General features: G+C 38.7%; 1 long non-coding RNA gene across 1 annotated transcript in view; it reads left to right on the forward strand.

Moving 5' to 3' along the window:
• The first annotated feature begins 6,072 nt into the window (after window positions 1-6,072).
• LOC144048966 (uncharacterized) overlaps window positions 6,073-19,190 on the forward strand; it is an 85,458-nt gene continuing 72,340 nt past the window's right edge. Inside the window, exon 1 of the long non-coding RNA XR_013293461.1 lies at window positions 6,073-6,799. This is a non-coding gene — a long non-coding RNA (uncharacterized LOC144048966). The remainder of the gene's footprint in view (window positions 6,800-19,190) is intronic.

The raw sequence follows: 19,190 nt of genomic DNA on the forward strand, positions 1-19,190 counted from the left end.
TTTGGGGCGGGGCGGGGGGAAGGGGGGGGGGCTTGCAAGGGGGGGGGGGTTGCCCAAGAAAGACTGCCACCATTTGGACATGGGCCAATTCAGAGAAATCAGGTAGAGGAATGAAGCGTCAGACAAGAGGACCGAGGGGTCGCACGATGGCCAGTGAGAAGACTACTTTAGTGGTGTCCGGGTTGTGGGGGTCCGGGGTTGGAACCAGGCATGTGGGTCTGGGTGAACCCATGAAGACAATTCACCTGTGATGCCTTTTGGATGGTAGGCAGCAAGGACGGACGCAAAGGGAAGCACGGCGAGCACTGGTCAAGAATGTTGCGCAACACTAACAGGAAGTTAATGCAATAAAAGACAAGAATTCCAAATGAGGGAGCAAAAAAAAAAAACATTTGGCGCTTGCCATTTGTAGGCCGTGCCGAGATGAGTGTACAAAGCGACCAAGTCGGCACGTTTGTTGCCGTTACCAGGAAACCATTGTGCTTTTCACAATAAGAGTTGTCATTTGCATTTAAAAAAAAGTTGTAGATTTATTTATTCTCACATACAAAAGGTCACTTTTGGGATCTATTTTTTAATATTCTCAATTTTTTTTTTGCCATTTCTGTCTACAAAATTGTTTGATATAGTCATTTCCTGTCTAGAAGGTGAAAGCCTTTGGCGTCAAAAATTGGGAGATTGCGACACAACAGGCAATCAAACTTGCACAAGTAGTGACAGGAAGTGAAAATAAAACAAAATCATTAAGCGCTTTTACTTTAGAGGGCGTGCTGGGAAGTGTTTGTTGCTAGAAAAGAGTTGCCACTCGCATTCAAATGTCTTATTTTGTCATTTTATTTACAGTTACAGACGAGGTCGGGTTTAGGATCTATTTTTAATATTCTCAAAGTGTTGCTTTTGTCATTTCCTGTCTGCGAAATTGTTTAATGGAGTCACTTTTGTCTACAAAGTAAAAGACTTTGGCATCAGAAGTCGGAAGAAAATGAGCCTGGACTCAAACTTGCACAATCAACAACAGGAAGTGACCTCACTTCCTGTTGTTTGAAACAAAAAAAAAACTTCCAGCCAATGATGGCTCTCTCTGTTGACTCCTCCCCCCTCCTCTCATTGAGCGAAATGACTTTCAACTTCCTCTAGGGAGACAATGGACCATTTACGGAAAGTAGATTTCAATTCTTTTCACTTTTATTTTGAAATATAGTCAGTTTTTTTCCTGTATTCTTTGCAAGTGTGTTCGATTTTTATTTCAGAATCGATTTATGATTATTTATTTAAATTAAGCACTGAAGTGGGTGAGGTCGGAGGGGGTAGCACACGAAGGGGTGGGGGGGGGGGGCTCGCCTTCGTTGTTTTGTGTTAAAAGCTCAGGTGATGACGCGGAGCACGACGACGATGATGAGAGACGACCACATTGTTAGGACGACAATATTTATTATTTGTAAACGTTAGTGAGTCAGAGTGCCATGTAATCGAATATTGTAAATAAATAAACATCATCTACAACAAGGGATCACGGCTCTGGACTTTTTCCACGCAGATGAAATATTTTTTCCTCCCAACGCTTTTTCTCCCTGAACTTGTTTTGTTGATAAAATATAAAATTAAAAAAAAAATTACAAATCCTCTTGAGTATATTGTGTGTATATATATATATATATATATATATATATATATATATATATATATATATATATATATACATGTGTATATATGTATATATATATATGTATATATGTAATATGTAATATCCATCAATATTACTATATATATATATATATATAATATAATATAATATATTATCACAAGAAAATGTGATACATTTTTGCCACCTGATTATTTTTCACCAAATTTATGTTTCTCCCTCCCCATCCATTAAAAAAACTGTATGAAAACATTTTTTTTAGTGTGACAAAAATGACTTTTTTGTCATTTAAAACAAAACTTCATGTGACAACCCCCCCCCCCCCCACACACACACACACCTCGACCCCCCAATGTTTTTTTGTTGTCATAATAATTTTCTCTTTGACATTAAAAAAGCCTTAACGGGAAAGACACAGACAACAAAAGAGACTTATGCATATGTACATTTATATTTAAACACAAAATGTTCAAACAAAGTATTATAAAACTACAGTCGACTAGCTATATGCTAACATATAATGTGAAACGCAATAGACGAGCTAATGGAAATGAGCCAAAGCATCACAGTAATTACAAACCTAAAAACAACTGCTTCTTTTCAGCAGCGGCGCAAGCGGAGCGTCGAACAACTTCTTCTTGCTCTTCACGGCGCTTCATGTTTTACAGTGGAGCTCAGTGCTGCCGGTCGTGTTGTGGCACAACGTGGTACTGCATTACAAGCGTGCAACTCGAATTTGGGATTCTCCTGAAAAGCCTTGAAAAAAACTATATATTTTTTTTAAATGTGCGACATAGTGGTTTGACTGTACACCAACTGCAGTAAAGAAAATCGGAAAAAGTAGTGCCCTGGCGCTTTAAGAGCACCCTTAGACCCCCGCCTGACAGCGCAATGATGTTCCGGTAATTGCCGCTGTGCCGGTGTCGGTCCCAGGAAAAAGAAAAAAATAATTTGTCTTAAAGCAGCCAAAGTACTTTTCTGGATGCAAGCACTGGAACTGATGGAAAACACCCCCCCCCCCCCCCCCAAACCACCACCACCACCACAACGAGACATCGACCCCCACCCTTCAGTTCTTTGACTTTCTACACCAGCGCTATCAACCGCGTTTTGTTTTGTACACGCCACATTTGGACTGCGGCTGTTTTTCCACCTAATTGCAGCATAAGTGCGCAGGTGCGGCCGCCTTACATGAGCACTCGCCCGCCGCGGGTCGGGTCAAATTGACCCGACGTGTTGCGTTCAACCCACCAGGAACAAAATGGAGTCAAGAGTTTGTCTGTCTGAACAACAAGTTGCAGTTCTACACACAAAAACGTACTTTTACGCTGCGGAGGCTTTTCGATTCTTGCTCACTTCCACAAAAGATGTTTTTTTTTTGTGAGTCAGATTTTTGAAGGCAGTTAAGACTAATAAAGCAGTAAGTAAGTGAATAAGTAAATAAAATGAATATCAAGTAAATTACCACAAAATTCTCCATAAAACAATGAAAAATGTTGAGTCAAAAGCAAAAGAATAAACGTGCTTAGAAAAGTTTCACATTTTAACGTGATACGTTTCAAATGTTGTGTTTTACGTTATAATGCGATAAATCTCACATTTTAAGACTAAAAGGTGAAAAGTATGACTTCCACATTGACTTGTTTTTATTGATACAGTACTATAAAAAACGCAGCATTGTTATGTAGCTGGTAACTTTGACTTATAACACACACACGCACACACAAATATTTTAAAGCGGATTATTTAGTGAGATGAGCCCATTTTTTCCCGAGTCCGTTCCGAAATATAAAAAAATGAATGGAAAGCTACATGATGCTAACAATTGCATTCTATTTCCATTACGGGAAAAAAAACAATTAGCGGTTACGTTTGACCTTATTGAAGGTCGACTGTTGATGATCATCGCTAATCTGAACATGATTGTTTTTATATCACGCAAGCGTGTTTGTCACCAGTCATAATTAGCGATATTAGCACGTCGCTAACATAGCGGGCAGGTCAGCTTTTAAAGAACACAAAATCTTTCTCTTTTTCTTTCTTTCTCTTGCTTTCACTCTTGTTCTGATTCAGTCCCAAAAGTCCCGGCACTCTCCATCGTGGCGTCCAGGTGACTAATGGAATGACACAACAACAATGGGCCATTGTGTTTTATTGAGCCTTTCTCCTCATCCACCTCCCTTCTTTATTCTCTCTCTTTTCCCTGCGCCGGGCTGTAAAGAAGGCCCGACGAATGGATGAACGAGGGAGCGAAGGATGGAGCGAGAGCGAGAGTGTAATGAAAGAGGGTAAATGTAGAACAAGAAGAAGCGAGGCGGCTGATGACGGATAATGGGATAATGGCGCTAAAAGAAAAGGAAAAAAACGGGGAAAATTGCGGCGGATGGAAAAGAGGAGGAAGAGGAGCACATAAAAGGATGAATAGATGGTGAGTAACGTGCGGTCAGTGTTTCAGGGCGGAATCGATGCTTGATTAATATTTATTCCTTTGGCCCTGGCAGGTGGGCGGGGCTAAAGCCAACACTTCCTGCTGAGATTGATCGGGGTCAGGGCACCAAGGGCGCGCTAACATTGCGGGCGGCCAATTACTCATGCGCGCAACGTGCTTACGCCGACGACGAACTTTACAAACCTCGGCGTACAAAACATTCCACGGACGACTGTTTTTTGGAAATGCATCAAAAATTCAACACAAATATGATTCCGTAAAATATGACTTTTTTTTACCAACCCCCAAAAAATTATCCTTGATAAAACGCTATTAAGAATCTCCCCAAAAAAATCACAAATGCACCCAAAAAGTTTTTTTCTCACAAAATAACCCACCTTTTATTTTTACAAAATAATCCGACTACGTCTTTAAAAGACAAAAAGGGTTAAAATTGATATCAAGTTTTTACAGTATTTTTTTAGAAATCATTTTATTTCATAAACTACTCAGTATTTTCCCTTAAAGTGCAAAAAAAAATTAAGAACTAAGACATTTTTATTTCCACGACAAAATAATCCCTTTTAATCCCAAAATGTGACTTTTTATTTCTTGCTAAAATGCACAAGATAATATACAACTGTTTTGAGAATATTATTTAAGCGATTTTTTTCCACAAAGAATCCAAAAAAAATCTGATCGTTTTTTGTTGTTTGTTTAATAATATTGCAACTTCTAAAAATACATTTTAATTGGATCCTTGTAAATTTAACAATTTCATTTTTTTTTTAATTTTTATATCTATCAGAAGTGTCCACTTCGCCGCATCGCAGAGAAACGACAAGGAAATATGTTAGGAATGCAGACATTTTGTTAATTTTCATTTTTCATTTTGCAAATCCTGTTGGGTCTTGGTTGTTTTTAAGACTTTTTCCTGAAAGAGGTGAAATGTTGTGTTTTGTTTTTTCTCCCCTGGTTAGCGTTAAAAAGTGGGCGCGTGTGTGCGGTTTACGAGGTGGATTGTCGCCACGGCTATTGTGTGTCGATTTGTGCGCCTGTCGGCAGTTTTTATTGTCACAGCAAGTCATCCTCTGTGCGCCCCCGTCTATTTGTTACCTTTATATCCCACCTTTTTTATTTGAATCAATTGGTATCTTCCTTTGAATTGGACCCATTGGCTCGATCCTTTCACCGGTTTGCTTTTACAGCTGGTTTTGCAGCGGGCCTGCCGCCAAGTGTTTGCTAACCCGCAACCTGGCAGATTTGTTGCGACTTGCGCTCGCTCAAGATCTGACCTTGTGGGGATGACTTGTTAAAGTTTCGGGTTTTATGGTGAATCGTTAAACTACGTCAACGGAAAATATGGCAAAAGTCACGGTGAAAATGGCTCAGAAAGAACTGAAATGGCACAAAAAAGTTCAAGCAAAAATGGCAGACTTTTCAATCGTAGTTTCTTGACACTTTTTTGTGGGTCAATTCGTGATAAACGTGCCAACAAAGATGTCATATTGCTACGTGACATTTGCTGGACGAAATTTAAAAAGAAAAGAAAAACTGTAGGAGATTTGTTTTTCTACCCTCTGGAAAAAAGCCTAAAATGGCCACTTCAAGCCCAAATTGCAGACTGCCTGTGTGTTTTGAGACTTTTTTTGTGTGTGGATCATCATCGACATGGATGGCAAATTTCGTGATTCTAAATGGAATTGACTACAAGGGCTACATTTCCAAGTCATCTCTAAAAGATTATTGTCTCCTAAACCTCTGAAAGGAGCATAAAATGGCCGCTTTGAGCCAAAATGGCAGACTTCCTGTCTTTTCAGACACGTCTTTTTTTAGACTTTTATAGATATGTCTGCAAAATGTCATGTTCTTAACAGAAATAGGTTTCTAGGGCTGAATTTTCAAAAACTCTAGACGTTTTTTTGCCATTTGCCAAAGTGAGCCTAACATTGCCACTTCAAACCAAAATGATTGACTTTGTGTGTGGTGTGGGGTCTTGACACTTTTTTGTGGGTCTACACGTGATGAACAAATTTATTGTTGATATGTGCAATTGTTTTTCGAGTGCTGACGTTTCAAAGCATTCAAATGGATTTTGTTATTGTTGTGTATTTAAACCTCCCACCACTTGGGGGAGCAGTGGCGCCAATTTGCCCTAACGTCTACCTCATCAATGAGATGATGAGTCTCAGCTGTTGTTAGTGAGGGAATGCAAATAGTTTTAGAATGTGGTCTTGGACCTCATGGAATGTGTTTGTGGAATCGGCTCTTTGGTCTGTATTGGAAACATTTATTTTGAAGCAGTCAACAAAAGTGAAATGAGTCCATTGTAAAGTCGAAACCAGTTGAGTGGACATTTAGCGTCAAAATAAAGCAAGCTACGCTAAATGGTATTCTTTACATTGCGCTTTTCCACCTCACAAGACCCTCAAAGCGCTTTACATTTTGACGACTCACTCGCCTCCTGACGACGCAGCATCAGGAGCAACTGCGGCTTCAGTGTCAGACTCAAGGATATTGCAACGCCACCACAACAGCCCGCGATCGAACCGACAACCTCAGGCTTGAACCCCGCCGCCCCTGGTGACCCGCTTTGAAAGGCAAATGGGGTCGCTACAACTTGAGGACAAAACGGAGCGGACGCTTTTCCAGCCATCTTGAGGACAGCGTTGGATGTTGTTGCCGTTTGGAACCGGGAACGTCAAGACGTGCGGATGCCGGCCAACGAGGTACGTGGAACGCCACAACTGTGCGCCTAAAATCCAATTGGGGTCAAGCGACTGAACGGAACGTGTTTGCAAATTGCGGAAGGTTGACTTAAAGACTGATAATGCAATAAAATGCTCGGTTAAAATGACGAAACGCAGCAAAGGTAAAGAAAATGCAAATTACAAAGGGCGGCAAGTCTCAAAGAGACAATTGATAACGTTTGATGGGTGATACATTTTTTGTTAGAGCTAAAAAAAAAATTGGGGGGATAAATACACTCAACTTCTTGAGACATTTTTGTGTGTCATTTTACGTGTAATTAGTTTTGAGGGCTGAAATTTCAAAGCATACATTTTGCAGCTGGAGCGACAACACTTCCTGATCCCCTATCAGCTGACTAAACACTAACCAATCAGAAGCTAGCATACTTTAGGTCAATGCAAGTGAATGGCGGAGAGCAACCGATGCCCACACATCAACTTAGCTACTTGTACAAAACAAATACCAAAATGTATGAATGTGTAAATAAGAATTCTGCAAACATAAATGTAGGAGTAAATACACATTTGAACAAATGAAGTTAAAATGCTTGATCGTGCGGGTGCGGACCTTCGCAAAGTCGTCTTTGTCGCTGGCCGTAGCAAATTTGTGAGGTTTTTTCTCCGAATATTGCCCCCTCTAAAAAATATATTTATATGTGGCCCTTATACGCCGCCGTAGTTTTGAAATACTTAGTAAATACCATCACTCCCGCCACAGAAAATCCGTTAGTAAAATAAAAACGGCAACAACGATAAGATGAATAATCGTCCCGCTCGTTTTGCAAGCTCGTCTCTTTTTGTCCGTCAAGACCACAATGAGACCTTGAAGGAGGTAAAATCTTTGCTTTGGGACTGCCGTTGTACTTTTTCCCTCCTCCGCGTATACAGTATGCCGCTGCTTTCATTCTCTCACACACACACACACACACACAGTGAGAGGTGTGTTTGTGTCTTTTCTATTGGATTATGGTGGCACCTATTTTTAGGCCAACGCACGCACACACACACGGACACACACACACGGTCGGAGGAGGGAAGGTTGAGCCACTCAAAGGTTGCTTTCCATATCACCGTGCAGTCACCTTGAAATCGCATCATCCTGCACTGCCAAGCTCGACAATACCGCAAGAAATATTCAATACCTTTTTTTTTTTTTTTTTTTTTAAGTTCATCCCTGACCTAGAAAATATTGTATTCACAGAAGAAGGGAAGCATCACTAATTGGCTTTCCCTTACAGGATATTCCGCCATGTGTTGTTCTCGCTTTCATTTTGCTGTTTAAACACAAAATGAATACGTCAGGTTGGATCTTCCAAATTCATGGTTGTCCAATGGATGGCCCGTGGGCCAAAAATGGCCTGCGCCCACGCTGAGTGGCAAAAAAAAATGGTTTGACCAATTTTCCCAACACATTTCAATGGCTATCAATTAGAGATAGACCAAAATGTTTTTTTCAGGGCCGATACCGATGCCGACTATTTGTAGTCAAGGAGACCGAAAACTGATATTTGGAGCCCATTTTCTTTTTCAGCAAAAAGAAGGAGAAAAATATTGGCATCAACATTTTTTCAAATATAAATGCCAATCTTTACTTTGTAAATTTGTAAACATGTTTAGTGAGCAATTTAAAAAAAAAAATCACGTTTTTTTATCTTTTATCTTACGCAATAGACAGTCCTTTTAAATTTCTGTTAGAAATGTTCAGGGAGCTTCCAAGGTTAGCTCGGCGGCTTCTTCAGACTTTTTGTGGGACTATTCTTCATCGACAAGTAGTCCACCAAAAACCCAAACTTCAGCATGCAAAGTCAAATTTGGTTTAGGAGCTTTTTTTTTTTTTTTCAAATTCGTTTGGAGTAAGAGTTTATCAGAGTTAGTTGGACCATAAGAAATAAGCCTTTAAATGGCCACTTTCAACCAAAATGACCGACTTCCTGCGACCATTCGATGTTCAACTCATGATAGACAAATTTCATCTTGATCAGTGATTCGTGCTTTGCGGGCTGAATTTTCAAAAACTGCCAAGGAAGTGTTTATCCTTGAAATGGTCAAACTGACTGCAAAATGGCTGCCTCGGACCAAAATAGTAGACTTTCTCAGCATGACTTTTTTTGTGTTTCTACTCTTAATAGACGTGCATACCAAATTTCATTTGTTGCTAAATGAAACTGGATTCAGGGGCTGAATATTCAAAAGCTCTCAAGAAAAAGTTTGTCTAGTAATCAGCCCTAAAATGGCGCCACAATCCAAAATGGCTTTTTGGATTTTTATAGCACAACTTTTAATACATGTGAATGAAATGTACAAAGCTGAACCAGCGTTTGGGGTTGAACTTTACTCTGAAACTGAGGTTTGTTTGTTTGTTTGTTTTCTTTTTAGGACGAGGGATCAAACTTTGCCGTCATGCTCTGCCCACAAACGCAATAACGTAAATTCAAGTTCTTGGCAATTTAGCATTGTCCATCTGTGGCGTGTTTGCGGTTTAAAATTAGTAGCCATTGGACAACATTTCTCGGGGCGGTTATTAGCGTTTGAGTGCTCAACTTCGCTTCAATGCAAAATCCTCCAAATCCTGCTTTGTCCTTTTTCAAATGAATCCAATCCCGGCTGATCAATTATCACCTCCATGCCAAAATCCTTTCCCATCCTCGCTAAAATGCCAGGCCAGCCTGCAGACGTCGTCTTTGCGAAGTACAAATGCTGCGTGAGCGAGCAGAAAAGTGACTTTCAAGTCCTTTATTTATCATTTATGTCTCTCGTTAACAAAAGTGAGCCCAATGAAACACGACAGACGGGGAAAAAAAGCTAACTTTTTTTTTTTTTTTTTTCAAAACAAATAAAAAAAAAAATACAGAAGATGTTCAAGAAAAAGCTTTTAGCTGGTTCATATTCATAATTGTTGTCATTTTCTTTTAAAAGCAACACATGAAAAATCATCCATCAACTCCAAGATTTTTACCATTTATTTTTTTCATATACCGCCACATTGAACACTTCTTTATTGATTTATTTATTTATTTTATTAATCCAGACCATTCCAACCTCAACCTGTTCACTTTACGGTATACATCTTCTGGAAATGGTCAAAAGTTTCAAAATAAAAGCTCTCCATTTTTTCATAAAAAATCAATTCAAATTGTGGACGCTTCAAACCATTCCAAAGTCTGTTTCCCATTCCAAAATCATTTCCCGTTTTCAAAATTAAAGCCAACATTTTCTTTTTTTCCACTTTGTGTAAATATATTTGATCTATCTTTGCTTCATATGTATCGACAGTTCATCGATCGTTACGATAAAAATGTGTTAGAGGGAGAGAGAGAGAAAAACGAGTGCCGTCAAGCGTAATTGTGAATAATGAGGTGTAGAAAAATCAATGTGGCATTTGGGGCAAACGCAACATGAAACCAATCACTTCCTGCTGAATTGCTCTTTCAAAGTAAAGCTCATTTCCAGCCTGGCTCGCGTTGGCATGGATGAGATTATCGTTTTATTTTGACACTCAGTTCGTATTTGGTTTTACTGATGAGGATTTTGCCGTTCACAAAATCTCTCATTTCCTTTCGTTTCATAGCTGACGTCTGTGGAGAAAAAAAAAAAAAAAAAAAACTTCACCCGACTTCATGAACTCCGCTCGTTTGATCTGGTAAAAGCGGCAACGTTGATCGTCGTAATTGAACACCTGCGTCATACGAGCAAACTTAATCGAGCAAGCAGATGTGAGAGGAAAATGAGAAATTGCCTTTCGTTTGAATATCAGTGAAGGAAAAAGTCATGTGTGTCCTCTTAAAAGGGAACAGCAAATATTTATGGCTGAAATTCTCCACCACAACCTTACATTAATAGTAATGTAAATAATTGATCAGATATTAGGTGGAGACATCTCATTACAAAAAAAAAAGACTTAGTGTAAAATCCCGTGAATAACTTTTTTTTTTTTTTTTTTTTTTAACATGAAAAATGAAAGCTTTTTTGCAGGCCAAATGACACAATTAGGACTTGTTAACTTAATTGAATAAAAAACTTATTTCACTTTTGAATAATTACTCATTTGTGTATAAACACTTTTTTACGAGAACATTTATGACAATTCATTTCATCAAACGTTATTCACAATGCAGACGAGTGATGACAAAATGAAGCTTCATGAACCATTTGAATTTGTTATTTGGAGCTCTTGGCTTAAAAAAACGCAATCGAAATGTGATCAATTTCCAAATTGAATCCATTTCCATTGCATCTTTATACCAAGAGCACCATCTAGAAGGAAAAATAAAATAAAAAATTATAAACTAAAGTGGTCCATGAAGCTTCATCACTAAAGACACAGTTATATTTTCTATACCAAAAAAAAAGGAAAAAATCTTTGAAAATTGCCCACCCTAAAATAAATCTTAAAAATCATTTGACTGTTTTTCTCAGAATTTTTTTGTATTTTTTTTTTTAAGGACATTTTTGTACAGCCGCCAGGCCAGGCGCGTATCGCATGTTAATTTTGCGGGAGTATGTTTTTCTACGCAGCCCACATTTTGTCATGCGCGACTGACACAAGCGATTGCTCTCATGACTTTTTGTTTTGCTTAAGTGAGTCGACTTGATGAATAAAACATCTTTGCTGGTGTGTGTTTTTGTCAAAACAATGAGGCCCAACTCGCCGCAAATGTTGATTCCGACCGCGAGACGGCGGCGCTTCGTGCGGGCTCCCAAATGAACTGTCAGGACAATCTGGTGAGCGCAAGGCCTCCACCAAGGCAAAAACAAACTCAAAAGTAGATGTTCTTATGTTCAGGAATAAGTTGGAAAATGTTCAGGCCTCTTTGGATAAAAGTACATATCAAGCAATTCAATTCAGTTGTTACAGTCCAGTCCGCTTGAAACAACAACCCCCCCCCCACCCCCCTCCATTTTTAAAATATATCTTGGGGGAAAAATTGTTTTATTAAAAAAATAGAAAGAAAAGGCATATTTTTAAAAAATATCATAACTTGTATATATCCAAAATATCCATCCATTAATCAATGTTTCATTTTAATTCTCTCTTCCACTGGAATCAGCTCTGTGAACAAAAAACATTAAACTCTTAGAGCCAATTTCCTTCAAATAAAAATAAAAAATAACAATAAAAATCAAATTTTCTAAATTAAACAAATTATTAAATTCTATATTTTTTCCCCCTCTGAAAATTACAAAGTAAAGCTTTTTAATGTCTTTTTTTTTTATTTATGAAAAACTATATATTTTTTTTAAATGTGTCATGGGAAAAATAATGGTTTTCATGTAAAAAAAAAAAAAAAAGACTTTAAAAAGAGGGAACATTTTGTGGCCTTGGTGGAGCTCGAGCAACTTCTAAACAGGAGTTAAATGTGTTTCTTGGTTGATGTGAAGTGTTTAAGATTGATTGGCAGCACCTCCAACACATTTCAGGCTTGTAACGAAAAGATAAAAAAAAAAAAAAAAAGTCACGTTGCAGTTAATTGAGTTTTCTCACCCGGGGCTTCGTTTTTTTCTTCTTCGATGATTATCAGCTAATCGGTGTTAGCGCCTGGGTGGCTTTTTGCATTGTGGCACCTCCGCAAACTACGCAAATCTTTTTGGACAAATGCGAGTCCATTCAGTGAAAACGCAGACAAAAGTGACTCCTCTTAATATAGCAGTGCGATGGTTTTTAACATTGTGGAAGTCCTCCTCGGCAGTAGTTGGCGCTATAGTGTGACAGATTGACACATTGGCGAATTCTCATCTGCATCACAAAGTAAGCAGCTAAAGTCAATCAAATACAGCTAAAGAATGCTATGACAAATGGAGGGGATTAGAAAAAATGCATAGGAAAATAACGTTTTTTTTTTTAAATCAAAAACACAACAGTATAATTCAACAAAAATATTGGAAAAACTGATGTGAAAATGCAAAAAAAAACATATTCAAAAAATATGACAAAATGACTACACAAAAACAAAAATATTGGAAAAGTATTAAGTATTTGAAAATAAAACAAAAATAGTATAAGAAAAAATATAAAAGTATTAGAAAAATCTGTATACACGCATGTATAAAAAAAAAAAAATTCAACATATTGTGACAAAATTGCTAGCCAAAATAGCCAAACACACTGTAAGACAAACATGAGATAAATCTTACAACCAAAATGTTATATAATCGTACGTGATAGGGATTATTATTTTTTTCTTCATATTCAGCTTTCCTGGTGATTATCAGTCGGGGACAAAAATTTGGCCGATTACTATTCGTCAGGGGGGTTGGGCGGGTTTTGACCGGCCGTTCGGGTAAGTCACCACACCTGTATTCAGCTGAGCCTAAACATTGTTACCCCCCCCCCCCCCCCTTTTTGGCTAGTATATTTTCATGGTCGTTTCTCTTTTAATAGAAACGCAATCCAGTGATATGTAAAGTGTCTTGTCTGTGACGCGCCAACATGGTCGTGTTTACAAGCGGCGGTCATTAAACGCCGCATTCCCCCGTCGCTACTTCCTTTATGCTAATCCCACAAAAGTGTGTGCGCGCCAGCGAGTGTGTTTCCACACGTCCCGGAGGAGTTGCAATCAGCAGGACGGAATGAGTCGCGTTAAACGAGAAGTTGAGTCCGCACGTTGGAATAATGAAAGGGGGTGGGCGGGCCATGAGGGGGCGCTGACAGCTCTAATTACACTGCTGCCCATTAGCTGAGTGTTAATTGGATGATTTATTGTCCCGCGGGAGGAGCTGACAGTCAATTGATGCTGATGGCGTTCAAATGGGCGAGAGAAGGTTTGAGTCGCGGGTGGCGACTTCTGTTGCTGCTGCTGCGCATGTTCAGCACCTCAAGTGGCTAAACGAAGACAACGAAAAACACGACAGAAAATCCAAATATTAGAGTAATAATGAAACAAAATATGATTTCCATTTTCTATGTCTCATGACGTTTCAAAATGATCTTCCAAAGTTTTAAGGAGCGCCCGCTGCAAACTTGCTTTTCTTCCTCCTGGCAGGCAAGCAGACATCAAACAAGGGGAGTTAATGTCATCTCCAGACGTGAAATTCCGCTGATAATTTTATCTTTTGACAATTTCCTGCGTGCGTGCGTGCGTGCGTGTTGAGGTGCCTGCGGGCTGTGTGTGTGTTTCACCTGCACTTTCCGCCATCGCCGGTGAGCCGTGTTGGATTGTCATCTCTTTGTATGTATGAAAAAAGAAAGAAAGAAAAGAAAGTATGAAGAAAAATGCTCTCAGCGCTTTTGGCCACTTGACTGAGACACCTCAACGTTTCAACAACTTCAAAAGCGACAGGATTAAGAAAATATATGAAAAATGAGATTAGAATAGGAAAAAAGCAGAACATCCACTTCTTAATAAAAAAACTTTATAGTTGAACAGTTTCTTCTATTCCTTCTGTTTATACAATGGCAGCAAATTAATTTTACTTTTACAAGGTTTTTTTCCTCATCCTATTTCTTCCGATATGTTTGCTTTTCACTTCCCACCTGTCTATTTTGTAGGGATTTCCCGATAACGGCAATATGGTGACATCGCGAAATTGCCACAATATCGTCACGATTTTAAAAGCAGAACATCAAGTCGATTTCCGTTTGTGCAGTTCTAGCACCCTCTGGTGGTTATTTTTTTGTGTAGTTTAATTTTCACAAGACATGTTTTGGCCCTACTATGTTCAAAATCCACCCTAGTGGTGAGATGAAAGGGAACGTAATATGCTTTTGAGTCCATTTGTGGAGGAAGTCGATTTGTGCGTGGATTTGCAAGTGTCTTAATATGAAGTGTTATTAGAGATTGTAGGTTTATATTTGCATTGCTGATATGTACAAAAGCTACAATATTGTGTGTGCATATATAATTAATAATTATCATATCGTGATGTTCATATTGTGATATCGGGATGTTTGGATATCATTGCATACTTACTATTGTAAAAAGTATTTCAATTGTTTTTCCCATTATGTGCATATCGTCTCTTCGAATATTTCTTCCTAATTGTTTGCAAGATAATACTGCCTTTTGTGCAAAAGTACAAAAATATTCAGATGCAATTTTGCACTCCACAATCTCCACTTTACTGCACTCTGCCCTCAGTCTCCTCTTAGCGGCCCTTTTGTTGTTGTTTTTTTGTCCACCAGTTGCGTTCAATGCCATTTGGATTTTGCAGTTTGCCAATACTTTCAAAGTAAAAGCGCAAAGCTGGTGTCCCCTTCACAGCCGTCTCACCCTTGGCCCGGCTAACGAGCCGCTGAGTGTCCGAACGTCATCGGGCCTGACGACTTGGGGCCTAAATGGCGCTCAGCGGACAGATAGATGGCAGGCGAGCCACTAATGGCGGCCATACAATATGCTAAATGCTATTTAGCAGACAATTTGATCCAAAACGACTCCGCGCGGCGCACTGAGTGCTTTTATTTTTAGACCCCAAGAAGAAATGTGCTCCGTTATGGCTTTGATGCAAGCTCACTTAAGCACACGCACGGTCACATAGCGTTACCTTGGAAGCAACTAATCACCATGCTTTATAGTCTCAACAACAAAAAAACGGATGAAGACTTATATAAATAATAAAACAAAAATATTGCAAAAAAATAAACAAAATCGCAAACCATTACAAAACAGAAAACGTTGCACTAAACTTAATAGAAAAATATGCTATTACAATTATAAAAATACATCAAAATACTTCAAAAATTACAACAAAAAACTAACTGTCCAAGTCGACAAAAATATTACATTTACTATTTCATAAATAGACCAAGTCCTTTTTTTTCTCACCTCATCCCCCCCAACACACGCACATCATAAAACAGTCATTGGTCTTGAAACATAATTATCAAGCCTTAGAGAACGTAAGACTTGTTGAGTGTTAATTGCTGCAATCTGTGATAAAGCACTTAGGAGGCACACAGAGGATTACATTTATCACTCCAGTAAGAGTTTGGGACGGCTTTTTATGGCATTACTTCAGGAAAAGAAAATAACGCTAAGCTTCACAGCGTTAGCGTTTGTTTGGAAATTACAAAAATAACAACAACACAAAGGACAGGAAAAGTTCACGTTTTGTTTGAAGAAACATTTTTTTAGCTTAATCGTTTAATGTGTATGTCTGCTATTTCAAACGACAAAAAAAACCTCAACAAGGCCAAACAATAAAGGCACATGCCATGTGGTTCTACCCAATCAACTAGCTAACTTAAAGTAACATGATAGCTAACTATCTATCTAACTAACAAATTTACTAACCAAAAACATCGACATTAATTTATGGTCTAACTACCAAGTAGCCAGCTAACTCACAAGGTTGTGAAATAGTTTACTAACAAGCAAAAGAAATGGCTAACAAGCAAAGCAGATAACTAATAAATCGCTAACTGACCAACCAGCTAGCTAATGAACTAATCTAACAAGCTAGCTTGCTAAGACGTGAGAATGCTACCAAAGAACTACAAAACCAGTTAATTAATGAACTAGTAAAACAATAAATGCGTAGCTTACTAATATAACAAATCAACTGGCTATTAAATGACCTGACAAATTAAAATAACAAATGAACATCCCACTAACAAAGATACGTATATATCTAACAAATTATGGTAGTAGTAAAAGACGATCAATTCGCCAAATGACAACCTAAGGAGTTAACTAATATACAAACAAGACATCGATTTAACTAATTGACAAGCTAACAAGCGAAGCAGCTAACTAGTAGATGAATAATGAGCAAACATTCGAACGAGATGGAGGTGGAGACTAATTGACAAGACAACTACTCAGTCGCTAGCTAACTAGTAGCTGACTAACCAGATGGCTAATGAACTAATCTAACACTAAAACTAGCTTGATAACAAACTGAGAACGCAAACCGATTGAGGAACCAGTTTGCTAATGAACTGTAAAAACTTAATAATGAACTATGAAACCAATTAAGTAGTTAAACTTATGAAACTGAAAAACTAGCTAATTAAAACAATAAATGAAACTAGCTAAATACTGTAACTCATGAACTAGCTAGGAAAAATAACAAATAAACTAGCAATCTAACAAACTATGATTGTTAACTTTAAACACTATTTTGTTAGGAAGTTCTCCGTTCGAACTACCTAACAAAATAGTAAACTAACCAACTAATGGTACTTAACTGCTAAATGGATGAGCTAATAGTCCATTTAAGGTGCTAATGAGCTAACCAATGAATGAACAAGGCAACTAAATTGATAATTAGAGGAATATTTATGTGTACTGAACATGATTGGGAAGTTTAAAAACAACAACAAAGAATAGCAATCATCATTGCTTGTGTCTTCAGTGCTTTTAGCGGCCATCTTAGTTCAATCACAGCTCAAATCAAAAGTTTGTTGAGAAAGACAAGAGCGGCCAACGAGCTTCCCACTTTTCAGATCCTTCTTTCCACTCGCCTGCCAACTTGTGATCCGCGGACCCGCGCAGAGCCAAGAGAGGATGCGAGACATTCCAAAAGTACGGCGACGTCGGCCGGCGTGCCAGAATCAATCGGCACTTGAGCCCGACTTTCCTCTTTCCCGGCGCCGTCCTCACCTCAACCCGCTGTCTTAATATGACGCGCTTCTCAGTTATTAAGCAGAATTTCTAAGTAGGGTTCGGGTTCAAAGTAGGTCGGTAGGAGTCAAAATGTGGGACCTCCGTTTTGAAAGTAGGGTTTCATTGCAGAGTTGCTGTTTCGGGGTAAGTAATGCTTTAAAGTAGCCTCATAAGTCAACCGTCCAATTTAGGTTTTCAAAGTAGAATTTCAAAGTTAGTATAGTTTCAAATAGGATTTCAATGTTTTTAAAGAAGGTTACAAAGTTGGGTTAGGCTTTCACACTAAAGGGTGTTTTCTAGTCAGGATCACAGTGGCCCCTAATGTTTGACGGGTTAGGGTTGTTTTTTTGTAGTGGGCGGGGCCAATATTCAAAAGGGAAAAAAAATACGCAAATTTGCCACTTTATAAAGTCACCAATTTACGAGAGAAAAAAAATCATAAATTTGCCACTTTATAAAGTGGCAGAAAAAAAAAAACTACGAGAAATACACGTAGCGTAATACTCGGATGTTTGTGCCAATACTTTTCGGTCGGGTTCGAGGCTTTAACCATATGATGTTAAACATTCGCACTTTGAAGCGTTGAGTACGGCCAGCGGCAAAGACGCCTCGCTTTGCGAAGGTCCGCACCATCAAGCATTTAAGTCAGTTTGTTAAAATGTACATTTATGTTTACAGAATTATTATTTACACATTCATACATTTTGGTATTTTTTTGTATAAGTAGCGAAGTTGATGTGTGGAATCTGCTTCTCTCCGTCATTCACTTGCATTGACCTAAAGTATGCTAGCTTCTGATTGGTTAGTGTTTAGTCAGCTGATCAGGAAGTGTTGTCGCTCCTGCCGCCCGGTTAAAGTTGAAATGAAGAATGAATCCGTCGCCATCCTGCCTTTTGATTTTATAAACAGTGTCCCATTAACCAACAACGAATCCTCAACTTTGACTATTATAGGCTACGCTACGTGTGTTACTCGTAAGGTTTTTTTTCTTGCAAATTTGCCACTTTATTAAGGGGAAATTTGGCTAGTTTTTTTCTCGCCCACTAAAAGAAATGTATTTATATGTGGCCCTAATGATGTGATTTTATTTTATTTTTTTCATGGATGGATTGCCCCCCCCCCCCCCCCCCCGAAAGTGACAGCATGTGTCTGTAATCCTGCGTGTTTGCTGGTGGGGATTGTGGAGGTCTCATTTGAAAACGTTTGCGTTCATAACTCAAACCCCACAGCGAATACTAACCCAATAATTGTAAGCAACAAGCCCAAGGACCGCTTGAGCTGAAATCATCCAATCTCGAAATCATTTGCAAATCATTTGAAATCAAGACGGGAACTGCCGCCCAGAAAGTTTACGAGTGCTTCTTTCCAAGTTTTTGTCCGCACGTTCACCTTGCATTTGTCATTTTTTTTTCACTTTTCTAGCACAAAGATAAAGAATTGATGACATTATCGTTATTCAAGGGGCCGCTCGAATAATTAACAGGAACAAAAGTCTTTTTGAAGGGGGGGGGGCCGCCGTCGTCGTCGACGGCAGCGGCGGCATTAATCACTCTCATTCATCACGCCGTCTGCCTCAAACGCTGACGACGCATCGCAAAGACAAAAGCGGCGAATATTTGATGGTGCGGCGGCAACAATGCCACCCGGATGTACAATTACATTACGCCGCCATTTGAAGGGCTTCAAAGTTTTGCTTCCAAGGAGATTCAACAGAATAGATATTAGATTTTTTATATATATTTTTTGTAGTTGAAAGGCAGCTGATGCAGAAGCACCTTGAAAGTTCAAACGTAAAACAGACACAGAAAATCTATCTGATTAAATCCAGA

This window comes from Vanacampus margaritifer, chromosome 3, assembly GCF_051991255.1.
Source record: "Vanacampus margaritifer isolate UIUO_Vmar chromosome 3, RoL_Vmar_1.0, whole genome shotgun sequence".
NCBI classification, from domain to species: domain Eukaryota; kingdom Metazoa; phylum Chordata; class Actinopteri; order Syngnathiformes; family Syngnathidae; genus Vanacampus; species Vanacampus margaritifer.